The 15,726-nt window shown below is 43.3% G+C and overlaps 1 long non-coding RNA gene across 1 annotated transcript in view; it reads right to left on the minus strand.

Moving 5' to 3' along the window:
• Nucleotides 1-1,570: 1,570 nt before the first annotated feature.
• LOC137157719 (uncharacterized) overlaps nt 1,571-15,726 on the minus strand; it is a 53,365-nt gene continuing 39,209 nt past the window's right edge. The window contains exons 2-3 of the long non-coding RNA XR_010921210.1: nt 3,425-3,562; nt 1,571-1,705 (exon numbers count right to left, since the gene is read on the minus strand). This is a non-coding gene — a long non-coding RNA (uncharacterized lncRNA). The remainder of the gene's footprint in view (nt 1,706-3,424; nt 3,563-15,726) is intronic.

Here is a 15,726-nt window from a genome sequence, read left to right on the forward strand (position 1 = left end):
GTAAAGGTGAAATGTTAAACCATGGCAAAATGGAGGGTCCATGGGGCTCTGTCACACAAATAAAAAATTATTCTAGAAAATGAAGAATTTGATCTTAATCTTAAAAATCTGAGCTATGACGTAGGGCTGGAGGACTTGTAATGGATGGGCAGTTTGTATTTAGTCTTTATTTGCTCACTCTCCTGAAGCAGGTCCTGCTATTCGCTTTTTCAGGCAGAATCCTCACAGGCTTATGATCAGATTGATGTTTTAAGTCCATCATAAATGTGCTAAATATACCATATCACTAGGCATTAATTTGTCAGCTTTCATCCCAAAAGAGCGCACAACTGGGGAAATCTTGGCTCCATTAAAGTCAATGATAAAACTCAGGGGGAACTTAGTACAGCGACAGGTGTTATAGAACAGTGATTCTCAACCTGTGGTCCAGGGGCCTATGGGGATCCACAGACTGTCTAAGGTTTCCAAAGGTCCTCACCTCCATTCAAAAATTTTTAGGGGTCTGCAAATGAAAAAGGGTTGAGAGCCATTGCTACAGCAAACCCAGTACTACTGAAAACTTGCTTGGTGGGTGGCAGGCATGCAGTACACTGCATTACCCTGGAGAAGAGGACACAGCTGTCTGAAACTGAGCAATCCTGTGCTCTTAGCAGAGAGCTCATAGGGCAAGTAATGTCTATAAAGAGCAGACAGAAAGAGTTGTTCCATATTTTTAAATAGAATAAGGAACAATGGTAAATTCCACAAGCTGGACTTAAACTTGGTTTAATTTGCAGGTTTAAGTTCAGTTTACCTAACTCCATTTGCACAGCTCATAAAACTGCCTCTTGGTTCATTGCTATTGGGCACTGGCAATGTCTGCTCAAGGGAGACGGCAGGCCTGGGATAACAGAATATTTCAGGTCACGAGTGACGTGTATTGTCCCAGTTCTGAGGGGATGTTTACGAAGAGCCTCCCAGCTTTGTGCCTAGCTCATGCCAGTGCTCTGAGTCACTCCCTTTTATGAGCAATAATTTCACCCGGTATATATACACTAAAAAGTAAAAGGCAACACTCAAACTTTGTTTTCAGATACTTAAAGAGGCATGAAAATTCTTCAGCTTCCTATTCAAACACTAAACCCTCTCCCACAGACCATCCAGCAGCTGTGCATTTCCAGCATTCATAAGGCCCTATAACCTTGACTGCGTGCAGAGTTTCTGCTGTAACCTGGACCAAACAGAATTAACTCTCTCTAGGAGACCACACATCAACATGTGGCAGAGAGGCATGAGGCCCTGATCCAAAGCCCACTGAAGTCAATGGAAAGATGTCCGCTGACTTCAGTGAGCGTTGGATCAGACCCAGCGTGATGAACCAATCAGAAGCTCGGGACTTGTGTGAGTGAGCCATATAAAAGCTGGCCTAGTTGGCAGCAGGGTGAGTTGAGATTAGCAGGGAGCAGGCAGATACAGGAAGAAGCAAGCTTGCACACTACTATACATCAGACTGACTTTTGCTTTAACCTAAACAGGTCTTCTCATTTTCTGGATGTTTCCAAATGCTATTATTTAATTAATTTATTTATTTTGGTTATTCATGTTAAATGTAAACTCCAGACAATAAACACATAGGAGATATGATTCCACGTGGAAAGACTTTTTGTTGCTGGATTGTGTGGGTTGCCTCTGCTTGTGTATATAGTGGAGAACAAAACATAAGCCTCTGCAAGACATAGGAAGGTGTGCATTAGTACATAAAACCAGATAGTGCTTCAAGTTAAGATATAAATCTTTGCATGTGAATTTCAGCACATGTATGTAGCTATGAAACGACCTTTGTTTTCGATGTACTGCTAGGGAAAAATGACTTTGTTTTCTATGTCCTGCATCTTTAATTTAATAGTCTCTGCCTGATAGCAGAGACAGTAGACATGCTATTCTCAGAGAAGCTGCAGCCTAGGCATGCTTTTGAGATTAATAAAATTATCCTCCATCACTATGTTCTCTTAACTAATACTATATGCTAACTAGTAAATTTCTGCAGTGTGCCACCAAATAAATACAAATAATGAATGCACTCATATCATTTCAGTTAAATATTAACTCAGATTACCCTATCGCTACTTAAGCACTATGTTATTGTAGAAATGCTGCAGGGTATTTTAATTAACACAAGCATACACAACATGTTGGATCACCCAGTTATCCACTGGACCTTGTGCCCATTCAAAGCACCATTGACTTCACTGGGGACCATATTTTTATAATAAACGTATATGCTATGAGCTAACATCATCACTGATGTAACACTATTGACTTCTGGGATAAATTAGCACTATATCTTTACTAAGCCCAATGTAACTATTTTATAGTGTTATAAATATTAAAGATAGGTCCAAAATTGGTCTTGGGATTCAGACCCTACACAGGGACTTGGGAGCTCCGAGTTCTGTGCCTGGCTCTGCCACAGACTCCCCATGTGACCTGGGCAAGTTACATTGTCTATACCCCAGCAGTCTCCAGCCACATTAGCCTCTACGGCCATGTCTTCACTTGGATAAAAAGATTGCTGGGTTTTTTAAATACGTGTTAGCTTATGTGACCTAAAAAAAATCACACCTGTTGCCCTGTGCTGAGGGAATCCTCAGGAGCTTAGACAAACTGGCTTTGTGACTGATTTGTGCCATCCATGGTTAAAAAAGTGGCTGAAGTAAAGCTGAGAATCTGGCCCAGCATGTGAAATTGGGGCAGCTATCGCATTGATCGTTTACTGAACAACAAAAATACTTTACACTTCCATAGCAACATTGTATTGTGTTCTGTATAGGTTCTTATACCACACTCATCACCAATAGTATCTGAGCTCCTTCCTGTAGAGCATTAAGCAATGTGACTGTACATCTGTTGCATGTTTTGTTCTCTCATCCTCTGCCCAGAGGGAGAAGAGGGTGCAGTGGAAGATCTTGTTTTGGTAGGGTTTTGTTTTTTATAAATACGCCGGTTGCTATTTTTCCATGCTAGAGCAGGCAAGGCAAAGAAATGCACTTGCACTTGGAGGGGAAAGTGGTGAGGTTTGTGCTGGTCCTTGGCTCCTGGGGGAGCTCTTTCCACCCTCACAGACCACCCCTGTCTCCCACGCAACCAAGCTTTACTCTTCTTGTTGAGGGTTCCATTGCACCCGAGGAGCCAAGTTGTCAACCACAGTCTTCATTTTGGAGCATTAGATGGTCTTTTAGATAGTCAGGCCCCCAGCCCCGGAGCATTTTGAAGATAAGGACCGAGAACTTGAAATTGATTTGAAATCCCACGAAATCTGAACCTGCTTTACGAAGCTACACAACACCCCTGATGTGTGGGGGGATGGGGGTGGATGAGATGAGTGCTCTGAACCATCTGAGATAATTACTTGCAAGTCTTAAGGGCTCACAAACAAGGGGCTTACCAGGTGACCCTAAGGCAGGTACACAGGTTCCTACTGAAAGCAGCCATGCCATTCTGTTCCACATTGCTACCTTGTTGGGGATACTCCCTGCAGCCTGGTAGGTCTGACAGAGTACTCCTGCTCCTGTCCCAGCCTGTTCTGTGGGGAGAGAGGAAATTCAGACCAGTTGCATTCAGAGGTTGACCAAGATCCTATTCTGAACTAGTGGCAGAGTTGGGATTAGAACCCAGGTCTCCTGTTGATCTAGCCACTAGACTTGCAGGGGTGAAACTCTACACAAACAGCAAAAAACCATAAAGTAGAACCTCCTGAGGCAAACCCAGTGTCTGTTTTAAGTATTTTCCGAATCACCAAGAACCTGCTGACTAAGATTTATTACTTGAAATAACCATTTTGTCTGAGTTACCAGGAATTAAAAAAAAAATTGGCCCCCTCTAACAGAGCAAGAACACAGTGGCCATCTGTGCAGAGAGTAGGAAAGCTTTAAAGAATAGACAAAGCAGCAAATGACTGACTGATTGACTGGGCCTGATTACCAATCTCTCTCACACTAGCCTTACAATGGAGTCACTCCTAACTCACACCAGTATAAGGGAAAGGAGAATTATATCCATGTTGAGTAAATTCTACAAAATCCTGGATCATCACTGCAGGCTACAGATGTTTAAAGTATATGCTGATAAACATTTCTAAAGCAGTGATCTCCAACATATTCACTATCGACTCTGTCTATTATATTAGCTAATAAACTAATAGCATCTCCTCAGTCTCTTTCACAGTGTCATGCAGTAGATTTGGCCTTTGTGTGAGATAGGCACCGTCTGTGTCAAGGCAAACTTGTTTATGCAGCCTGGCATGCACTCTCCTTTTTGTCTGCGTATATAATGAAAAAGTTTAGGGCATGTGGGCAGATCACTTTCTTTTCACCTTTTTCAGAGCACAAATTTACAACAGCCTGTTTGCATACCGTGTACTGGAGTTTAATCAAGTCCACTGGAAGGAGGGATAATAAAAAAGAGAAGCATGATTACTTCACAGTTGATTTCATTTGAATAAAGAGCCGCTCCATGACAGATGGTTTCTAGGCTGCTCTATCTCTGAGCTTCCATGATGCTGAATAATAAGAAGCACAAGGAAGTAGTTGCTGTGGTCTTTGGATCCTTGTTTGTCTTATCTTTATGCATGTTTTATTCAGAGAGAAAATTAGATTCCACACCATTTTTTTATTCAGAAGAGACAGTAAGAAAGGGGTAATACACAATATGCAAACTTTCTAGCTTCTCTAAGGTCAAAGCTAGACTAGGAGTGCTTTGCTGGTATAGCAATACTAGTATATTACACTGGCAAAGCTTTCCTAGTGTGAGTCCAGCGCAGACCAGCAAAACTGTACTGTGGATGGTATAACTTATTCCAGCAAGCTCCCCTCCCCCGCACACACCCTGAGAGAAATAAGCTATACCAGCAAAAGCACAGTTATGTTGGTATAACTACATCTATATGCCCCAGCTATGTCGGTCCAGGATCACACCTCTTCACATGCCTGACCAACATAGCTATGCTGGCAAAACTCAGTGGTATAGACCTGGCATAAGAGTCTACAGACCTATTTTTGGATTTTCTAAATCTAAATCTGTGTGCTTAAATTAAATGTACGTATTAGTGAGTTTCTTCATTCTACATTTAGTGTCCACTGCAACAAAACTGATCTAACATATACTGAGATAATATGTACTTGTACAAATTCAGGTTCAGAGCATTGGGAGCCTTATTCATGAGTTTGCAGGTTAGGGGTCCTAATTTTTTATTATTTCCTTCTTCTGACAATTTCCCTTGCCACAATGGTTTGCATTATCAACATGAAATAAGGTGTCTCTTAATAAAAAATCAGTACTGGACCTGATTCTGATCTCACACCAGTTTGATTTCAGTGGAGTTACTGCTGATTTACTCTGGTCTGAGATGAATCAGGCTTGATTCATATTTGGAACATCCTCACCAGAAAAGTGACACTGAGACTTTCTTTTTTCAATGTTTCATGAATAGCTAGTGATTAAAACTTAAAGGTGAATAGTTCAGCTTGTGGGACCTGATCAATGGGAATCTTTCCACTGACTTTTAAAGTGCTTTGAATCATGCTTACAAGGAGCAACTATATAATTTTTGGACTAAACTTCTTAAAGTGTTTTAACCATTGGTTCAGCTAGTATCTACCTGTGTGAGTATTGAGACCACTTCCTACAAATGCACTTGTCTCCTACCCTTCCCCCCCCCCTCCCCCTTTATCCAACTATTCACCTGTTGAGTATTAACTGAATCATAGATTATGGAGTCTCTGGGCCAGGGAGTGTCTGTGTTCTCCGTACTATTCCTGGGTTCTATTCCTGGCTCTGCCACTAGTCAGCTGGGTAATCTTGGGCAAGTCATTTTAACACTCTGTGCCTCAGTTTCTCCATCCGTAAACTGGGAATAATGATACTGATTCTCCTTTGTAAAGCACCTATTTTACTAATCTACTGATGAAAATTGCTATGTAAGCGCTAAATATTAAGAGGCTGTGTTTATGCCTCTTAGCTAGTCAACATCCAAAAGTTGGATTCCTCATGAGCTGTTAAGCACTCCACACAAGAGTGTGTTAAGTGCACAACATGGAGACATTGCTGTGCTCATCCACTGTACAAAATCTTGAGGCCCATACCATCACTCACTCAGAGTGGGGCAGTGTTGTTGATAAAGCCCACAGGAGATTACTTTCGGATGTTTATAAGTAAAGCCGGTTGCCATTTTTAAAATTCTGGGTGGGAGTCAGGGACAGGAAGAATGTGGGAAAAAGATCATAATGTTTCCCTTTTTTCTCCCAACACTTTCTATACATTTATAAGTAATTTATACAAATTGGGAGAGAATTGTTGTTGGGAAAACATCTGAGCCAACTTGAATATCAGCCCAGTTCTTGACCAGAAATAAACCAGAAGTGTTTTTTAACCTTCTTTCTCCCAACTCAAGGCCTCTTACGGTATGTCGACATTGCAGTCACCAGGTGAGAGGGCAGCTCACGTAGACAGACCCAAGCTAGCCTAAATCTAACTAGCTCAGGTCCTGGCCCAGTGAAGCTGCAGCATTCCACACTTCACCACAGGCTGGCCCCGGGAGTCATTGTCCAGGGTTCCAGGCAGACTTGTACAGGCCTGTCTACTCAAGCCGCATTCTCAGCCTGTGATTGCAGCATAGCCATACCCATACAGTCACTGATATCCATCTTAAGGAAGCCGTAGGTTTGGCTACTTTGCTGGGTCATCTACTGTCTCCAAGTCTTGAGTGCTTTTCCCCTGGGCCAAGGGGGCAACGAGTTCCCAGCTATGTCTGACCCAGAAACCACACTAGATTTGAATAGAACCAGAGCCCAGAAGAAACTGTGTCAGCAATGAAACCCCATGGCAGATTGCCATCAGATTAGTGGTTTGAAGGAAGAGCTGGAGAGGCAGGACACAGGAGGCCTGTTGAGGGCCACTGAGAATTGGGGATCTTCAAGGACCTGTTTGCAGTGACAAAAGCAAGCTGAGGTTCAGACAAAGTATTTGTTTGGGCCGGGTAGAGCAGCAGGTTCAGAGAAGTATCTGCATTTTATCTGAAACTCCAAACCCAGTATGGGCTGGAGCAGCAAAATTCGGGTCCAGTCTGGACAACTCCAAAATTCAAGGATGAAGACCAGAACTGAGGTTTTGATTTGACACCAAATAGCACTGGTGCCATTGGCTGAGGTTCTGTATCCAAATTTCCTTCTCAAAGGGCTTTGATTTGTGCTCTCTCTACTCCAAGCCTTCACTAATATGAATGTCTGCAAGGGGATGTACAAAGATATTATGGTTTCCTTTATATTTTTGACTTTCTGGTTGTTGGGCCTTGAAGTCAATATTACCTACCACATGGAAGCTGTGCTGACGGGTTATTTGACTGCTGTTATGATTTAATTTCCGTGGAGAGTTCTATTTAAAAATGGAGGGCATCACACGGTCCAATGACTCCGATTCCATCTTCATTTCTTTGGAAAATGAGACTTGGCCATACCCTCTAACCTGGCTTTTATGTCCCCAGTGCCGTCAGGAGTCACATGGGGGCTGTAGAAAGATAGCGCTCTCCTCGATCCTGGGGCTGTTGTGTCAGTCCCTCGGCATAATGCGCAGCGGCCTTTGGGGCTACTCTACATTGCGCCTGCCGCTCACAGCCCTGAGGTGCTGCTACAGCTCTCAGGGACCTCCAGGGGCCAGAAGGTGGGATGGTGCACGAGCCGCTATCGTGGCTGTATGCCATTCAGGGCTTCTCTTGTGCCAAGAGAATTCTCAAATGGCAGGTAGGTTGCCTGTGACTGCTTTGTGCTGCAGCAACCATGCAAAGCCGCCAGGGGAGGACGAAGGAGCTGGCTCGCTCTGTCTAAGTTCGTTATTTGCCGTGTCACCCCATTTTTATGCAGTCCAGTTGCTTGTGATGAACACAGCTTTTTTGCACAGCTGGTACTGAACTGGGTGGCCTTTGTAAAAGGGCAAGATGCTGATTGATGGAATTGGATTGTGAGAGCTACAAAGCATCTAAATTCTGCCAACTAGATAGCTATAGACAGTTTCTCAGTCAGAGGAATGGGGCCCCTTGTCATGTTTTCTATTCTTAGCTGGTGCGGCCATCCCTTTACCAGAGTGTATCCAGCGGTTTGGCTGTGGAAATGGATGCACTGGAAACCGGTGAAGTCACATGGCTGAATCCTCAGATGGTGTAAATGGGTGCAGCTCCCTTGAAGCTGCTGCCCCCGTTTACAGCACTTGAGGACGTGGTCCCCAGACAGTACTTCAGTGCAGAGAAGTCGCACTTTCACATATTTCTTCCTTGTCTTGTGCCCGTGTAGTGGATTTCCGTCCTTGTCCTTTTGTGCTAGTGTCTACAAACCTGCCAGGAGGATCACATAACAAGTGTGGCCAGCTACAAGTTTTCCTCCGTATCTACTGAGTCATGACTGAGGGGGTCTACTTCAAGGATGTGTGAACTTATCTATCTGTGCTGAAATCATTTGCCTTTATTCACCTGCCCTGAGCAAAGCTGGATGCAAAAATTACTCCAGGGTGATAGTTAGTTGCCAAGCACTCTAAAAAAAATGGGGGAATAAAGGGTGTATCTTTATATCATTTTGGAGCGAGCCTCCCAGCCTGGGTTGACAGACTTGGGCTAGCGGGGCTGGTGCTAGCACTCTAAAAATAGCACTTTGAAGTTGCGAGTTCGGCTCGCACTTGGGCTTTGAAGCCTAAGGAGGGGTGTTGGCGTCTGTCATAGGGTGCTCCACTCGCCTCTGGTCTGGTGCCTCCTCCTGGTCACTTTGGGAATTAGCTCTTGAGGTAGAGGCCCTGTCTCTTTTTGGGTGTGCCAGCTCCAAGAACCCTTCTGCCAGGGAGTTACCGCTGCCTGTGTTCCAGCAGCCCTTGTCTGTAGCCAGCTTCCTGGCTTGATAGGCCCTGCCTGTTCCTGCACAGGTGAGCATCTCTCTCTAATGAGCTGCCTTCCGCCCAAAACTCCCTTGTTCACAGCCTAATTAACTGATTGGGCCCACCTGGCCCAACTCAGCGCTTGCAGGGCTAGTGTGGGGAACTCACCCCATCCCAGCTTCAGAGTGAGAGGGGCAACTTCAAAGCACTGTCTACACTGCTATTTTTAAAGTGGTAGCATAAGCCCCGCTGGCCCAAGTCTGACCCAAGCTGGGAGCCGGCTCCAATATGTTGTGTAGACTAACCCAAAGGGGCTAATATACTTAAATGTGTTCTCTTAATGAGGTCTTTTGCTAGCTAAGTTAAATAGAACTTGCTTGGACTATCAGGTATCCTGCACATGTAAAAATATTTGTCTTTACTCTGATGGACTGGAACACCACATACTGTAAATGGAACTGCAGCGTACAGCAACTCAGAAACCCAAGAAGTACCTTTTAACTAATTCATGTGAAATGACACATCTCCTCCAATGCATTATTGATGTGCAATCAGGGACCTGCAAGACGGGCAGGCAAGTAAAAAGGGCACAAAAACTACTCTCTAAGAGCAGCCTCATTATTTGCCAGCCATGAATTATGTAAATAGTAAAACCGATTAAGCAACTGTAGCTAAGAAAGAAATATCCTTATGTTCTACTTGCTTGCATCTTGTAACCTACCTGATTAAATGGTAATGCCGAAGGGCTGCTGTACAGAGATGCGCCTTGCAGGATGTTCAAAGGTTTTCATGCTTTCCATGAGACAAACTGAGCCACAGTCAGCAACATTTTCAGTTTCCTTGTTCTCAGTGACAGTGTGTCACTCCAGCGAGTGTGGACACCCCTTGCTTGCTGCACTAAGACAGCTCCTGTTCCAGTAGCTGGGCATGGGAGAGATATGCAGTACAGACAGACACTGACTGGTATCTGAAAGTGGAATGTTGCTTATTGGTTCAAATGTGTCTAAGGAACACTTGGGGGGCGTGGGGCATTTTGCAGTGCTTGTACACCCGGCGGTTGAGTCTAACTTCCCGCCCTGCGTTTCAGGGTAGTCTGGTTTAGTGACCCGAGTCAATGTGGCTGCCCTTACAGTCTGGGCTGTGTGGCCTAATGGCTGGAGTCAGCAGAGAGGCCCCTTCGGTCTTGGCAGTGGGACCTAAGGGCCAGAGTCAGTAAAGCAGCCCTTCTCTGTGGGGTATTGTGGCTTACTGGTATGTCGGGGGAGTGGGGCACCAGCCAGAAGTGTGTGGCCCCCGAGGTAGGGGGCTTGGGCCCTCCCTGCTCCTCTGAGCCCCATCCCAGGGCCCTGGAAGTGGAGGGGGTGCTCAGCACCAAATCAGCAGTGATCCTCCCAAAACATACTGGCCAGTTCTCCAATTCCCCCACTGTAGTAAAGTTTAAGTCCCCTGGCCTACTGCCTAACCCTCTCCCCAATGGTGAAGTCCGTAGCTCTCCCAGGTCTCTGCGGTCGTCAGCTGCTGCAGCTCCTGGCGACTCTGTTCCGTCTGGGCCTCCTTTGGGCACTGTGGCGTCCGTCTGGGTTGCAGTGCTCTCAGCCTGCGTGGTCTGGGGCTCTGCCCGCTCGAGGACCAGAGCCTGCAAGGGGAATCCTCTCTCCTCAGCGGTCTGCCCCAACTGAGATGGGCTGTTCTCTTTTGTGCTGAGGCTGCAGGTGGAGCATGCCCGGTAGATCTGAAGGGGCGTGGCCTCCTCAGCCCACAGAATGGGGTTAAGCCTGGCCAGAGCAGTGTGGGGCTTGTACACCCCGCCACAGGGCAAGAAATGAAATGGCCTCTTCTCTAGCTGTATCCCTGACACAGGAGATTGCCGCTGCCAGATCGATTTATCCGGATCGATTGAGCGGAAGTGGAGAGCTGCTCAACTGACTTGGAAATCGACGCTATTCATCTACCTCCGCGAGTTGGAGTAACGCTGTGTCAATGGGAGGGCATTGACAGCGCAGCAGAACTGAAGACACCGTGGTAAGCAGGAGTTAGGAAGTCTACGGGAGATACGCAAGGTACTCTACGTAGCTTGCGTATCTCCCGTCGACTGCCACCGAATTTGGTGGCAAGTGTAGACGTAGTCCCATAGAGACTTCTATGGACTGGGTTCACCCCTTCAGACTGATAGCTCAGGTGCACGTTCCCAAGTGGAAATGGGGTGAAACTGCAGCCACAATACCACCCCCATCCTCTTCGGGACTCAGGAACGGCTGCTCCCTGGGCCTTGGGTCAATTTAGGATGAGAGTCTGGAGACTAGGCAGGCAGGAGAGGATGAGGTGGGCCCAGGGCAGGGCCATCGTGGGATATGTACATTGTTCCAACTCCAGCCCCACAAAGCTTACCTGGAAAAGCCAACTAAGGCTATACTCTCACTACTGCATGACAACCACAGGTCCAATAAAGCTACACTGCCAGGAATGGATCCAGACCCAGTGTGGAGGTCCAGGGCTTCTGTGTGGATAGCACCGCCCTCCCATGGCTCCTCTGGGAATTGCGTGAGTCCTTGGAAACCTGTTGGGTTTGAGCCTGGCCTTGTGGCCATCTCAGTGAGGAGGCAAATGTCATTCCCATGATGCGACAATGTGTGTGTGTGTGTATAGATATCTTGCTGAGGGGATTCTTGCAGAGATGTGCTCCCCAAGAGGGACTAGCTGGGCATATGTGAGTGTAGGATGCAGAAAAGTTATTTGGAGATCCATACAGATCCTATTTAAAAACACACAAACTAGAGAAATCCTTCATTCTCCTTAATATTATCCAAGTCTCTTTAAAAATCATCTTTGCCCATGATGACTCTTTGAAAAGGAGAATCTTTTCATTCTGTTAAACAAAGGCATGCTTTGTGTGAAACACCGCATCGGATTCAAAATAAATCACTTAATGATGAAAATGTTTCACAAGCTTTCAACTCAGTTTGTCTTGTGAGCAAAGTATTATTAGAGTGGGCCCACTTTGAAGAGTGGCTTTATTGAAATGGAACCACAGGATTTTATACTGATGTTCTCTCAGGGATTTCCACATCTAGACCTGATTGTTCAAGATCCTGCTACAATGTGTGAGTGGACGGACCCCTACATCTACATAGCACTCACTGCATGATTGGATCCCATATCTGCTCTGTTTCCAAAAAACTGCATGTCAAAATTAGGAAGATTCATGGATTATAAAGCCAGAAAAGACCACAGTAGTGATCTAGTCTGCCCCCAGTATAACACAGGTCATAGGACTTCCTTGAATTAATTCCTGTCTGAACAAGATCATAGCTTCTAGAAGGACATCCTAATATTGATTTATAAATTTCCAGTTACTGGGAATCTACCATAACATTTGGTAAATTTTGTCAGTTGTACTATAATTTAGTATTAAGAGCAGGTGATGATGAATTACATATCAAGTGAGAGGATGTTGTTTTCCAACAGCTAGATCAATCCCTATCCTTCAACCTGCTGCCAAATAGCTCCACACTTTTCTCTACACAGGTTTAACATATTCATAAATGATCAAGAAAAAGGGGTAAACAGTGAGGTGGCAAAATTTGCACATGAAACAAAACTACTCAAGATAGTTAAATCCAAAGCAGACTGCAAAGAGTTACAAAAGGATCTCACAAAACTGGGTGACTGGGCAACAAAATGACGGATGAAATTCAATGTTGATAAATGCAAAGTAATGCACATTGGAAAACATAATCCCAACTATACATATAAAATGATGATCTAAATTAACTGTTACCACTAAAGAAAGAGGTATTGGAGTCATTGTGGATAGTTCCCTGAAAACATCCACTCAATGTGTAGCGGCAGTTAAAAAAGCTAACAGAATGTTTGGAATCATTAGGAAAAGGATAGATAATAAGACAGAAAATATTGTATTGCCTCTATAAATCCATGATACGCCCACATCTTGAATACTGCGTGCAGATCTGCTCACCCCATCTCAAAAAAGATATACTGAAATTGGAAAAGGTACAGAAAAGGGCAACTAAAATGAGTAGGGGTATGGAAAAGCTTCCATATGAGGAGAAATTAATAAGACTGGGACTTTTCAGCTTGGAAAAAAGATGACTAAAAGGGGGATATGATAGAGGAGAAAGCAAATAATGAAGTGTTCTTTACCCCTTCTATAACACAAAAACTAGGGGTCACCAAATGAAATTAATAGGCAGCAGGTTTAAAATGAACAAAAGGAAGTATTTCTTCACACAACTCACACAATTCAGTCAATCTGTGGAACTCCTTGCCAGAGGATATTGTAAAGGCCAAGACTATAACAGGGTTCAAAAAAGAAGTAGATAAGTTCATGGAGGATAGGTCCATCAATGGATATTAGCCAGGATAGGTAGGAATTGTTGCTTGCCAGAGGCTGGTAATGGCTGATGGGATGGATCACTTAATGATTATCTATTCTATTCATTCCCCCTGAAGCACGTGGCATTGGCCACTGTCAGAAGACAAGATACTGCACTAGATGGACTATAGGTCCGACCCAGTATGGCCGTTCTTATGGTCTTATATTTAGGCTTACAAATTAGGTTTTATTATAAATTATTATAAATTAGGTTTTATTGATAAATGTTTCCACAACACACACACAATCAGATGAACAAACATTTTAAATCAATAATAATTTAAATTTACAGATAGGCAAAATGCGAAATATGCTGCTTGCAGATGTATTGAAGTTTTATTTAAGGATATTTATTTGATATGTTGATATGTGATAACAATTTGTTTAATGCCTTATAAGGCTTCCATTTTTTATTCTCAGTGTCTGTCAGTACATTATTGTCTGACCCCGCATAATTTCCCACAACTGTGAACATTTAAATATTTAATAATAAACATTGATTCTGCCAAACCTAAACATATTCTACGGTCTGGAGTTGCGTTACAGTGAGCTCACCTGTAGTTGCTAGTTAGTTTTATATTTCAGTTAATAATAAGGTCTTCTTAGGTTCTACTGGGAGATGGTTGTCCATGGTATTATATTCATTTCAACTTGAATTCTCACCCCTTTCTTTTTGTATTTATTTTTATTTATTTCTTGCTGGCCATTCCCTTTTCAAGTACAGAGATATTTAATCCTGCCTTCCAACATCACATCAGTGTTCAGATCATTGCTGTATCTCAGTAACTTTGGTTACTGAAACTCCCATGTACAAACATTTTTTATGACACCAACTGGAAGCTTTTATTTTTTTCCTTGAACAAATACTCTTGTCTCTTGTGGCCCCACCTAAAAATTATGATCTGGCTGAATATGGCTTTTAGCAGGAAGCAAAATCTGAACCACTTCTGTTCATAAATCCAGTGTATCCCTTCTGCCCTGTCTCTAATAATTTATACTGCATGGCCCTAATCTGCAATTGGATCCAGATGCAAAACATTGTAAATAGCCAGATTCAGGGATCCAATGACAGGATCCAGGCCTGTGTTCAGTGAATCCTTTCTGGTTTTTTTTAATTCAGACATTTTATTGAATTAAAAAGCATATACAGGCAGGCAACAGTTAAAACTAGAACTGAATTCTTTACTGTGTAGCTGCATTAACTTTACACCAACACAGAATTTGACCCCAGACACCATATAAACAAATAATGAAGAAGGCAGCTATTAAAGGAAAACAGCAATTCCACTTGCACTATATTATTATAAGAGTCCATTCTCTGGTCTTCTGCAGTGATTTTTCTTTAGCACCATTTCTGATTCTAGTTATACAAATCTATCTTTCTTCTTACAAATTAGGTGATACTAATGTTAAAAGTTAGTCTTACTAGACTATATCCCAGCCCTGCAAAATTCTGTTCACCTAGGGCACATATTTTCTTTCAACTGGTGAATAAATTCTAATCCATCTCATTTTAAAGGAAGGTTTTGTGCCTGAACTGGTATAGATTCATGGCAAGTTTGCACGGCTGCTGTAAACTCATCTATGAAAATACGGCACCTAAGGCAAAATGTTAAAACCTGGATTCCCAGAGATATATTCTTAATTCCATATTTAGGCAAATAAATAAAAATGATTTTTAAAGGTCCCAAATGGCTTGATCCAGTAGCCACTGACATCAAAATCACCTAGTTTCTATCTAGGCATAACATTTTCAAAAGCACCTTTGTGACTTAGAAGTGTAAGTCCCAACCTCACGTACCTAGTTTTGAAAATATCATTCTGAGTCACCAACCTACAACTGACAATAGTTTTGCTATTTTAGATTTTGAAAATAAAGCCCTAGGAGTTGAGGCACAAAGGTAATATAGCAGTTATTAATAAAAAAAATGAATTCAGCCTTTCAGAGGGATAAAATACTAGATCTAAGTGAACTGTTAGTGTAGTACAATACAAATTTGCTGGATACCATACTATGCCATTGGTCTTTCAACCAAAGGTCCATGCAGACTTATCATTTCTACTATAAAGCAATAAATTTGGGATTCCATGGGGGGATGGGCTATTTCTGAGTGATACTCATGACTCAGTTAGATAAGCAGATATGGAGCTTTCATGATTACACGCAATTTAACATCCTTTGACTACCACCAGCTTTACACTAGTCAATACATCACTGGAAGCTGTCTGCAATCAATACGCCACAATAGTCCTCCAGGTGGAAGTCCTATCATAGGCTCCAATTCTGCACCCACTGAAGTCAAATGGAATCTCCTGTTAACATCAGTGGGCATAAGCCTGGGCACATAGACATCTCTTAAAGGCATACTTCATTATATCATGCTGCTTAGCACTTATATAACCATTTTCATCCATAGATCTCAGAGCATCAGTAACAGTTTGCA

Source organism: Emydura macquarii, unplaced genomic scaffold (assembly GCF_026122565.2).
Source record: "Emydura macquarii macquarii isolate MOO-44397 ecotype Brisbane River unplaced genomic scaffold, CSIRO-AGI_Emac_v2 contig_1551, whole genome shotgun sequence".
Classification (NCBI taxonomy): Eukaryota; Metazoa; Chordata; order Testudines; family Chelidae; genus Emydura; species Emydura macquarii.